Consider the following 360-nt stretch of genomic DNA (forward strand, 5'->3'; position numbering starts at 1 on the left):
CGCAGTGGCCGGCTCAGGGCCGACGCTTGGGGTTGGGTCGTGCGTCCCATGGGTGTTGGTTTCCTGTGAGCACACGCGGCCCTCGGAAGACGAGGGGTCCAAGCACGACCCGGAAGGGCACGCAAAGGGGGCGTCGGGGAGGCTGCGGCCACCGAGGCGCGGGGCCCCGTCCCCGCTACGTGGCCACGCCCCTCCCGGCCCCGCCTCTGCACACGCCCCCTCGCCTGAGGCACCGCCTCGTCCCCGCCCCCTGCCCTGCTCCGCCCCCCGGGCCGGCCCCTGCTCCGCCCCGCCCCGAACCCCGCCCCCTCCGGCGCGGCCCCGCCCCCGGCCCCGCCCCCGCCCTCCGTTTGCGCCGGG

The sequence above is a fragment of the Prionailurus viverrinus genome, chromosome B4 (assembly GCF_022837055.1).
Source record: "Prionailurus viverrinus isolate Anna chromosome B4, UM_Priviv_1.0, whole genome shotgun sequence".
In the NCBI taxonomy this organism is placed as follows: domain Eukaryota; kingdom Metazoa; phylum Chordata; class Mammalia; order Carnivora; family Felidae; genus Prionailurus; species Prionailurus viverrinus.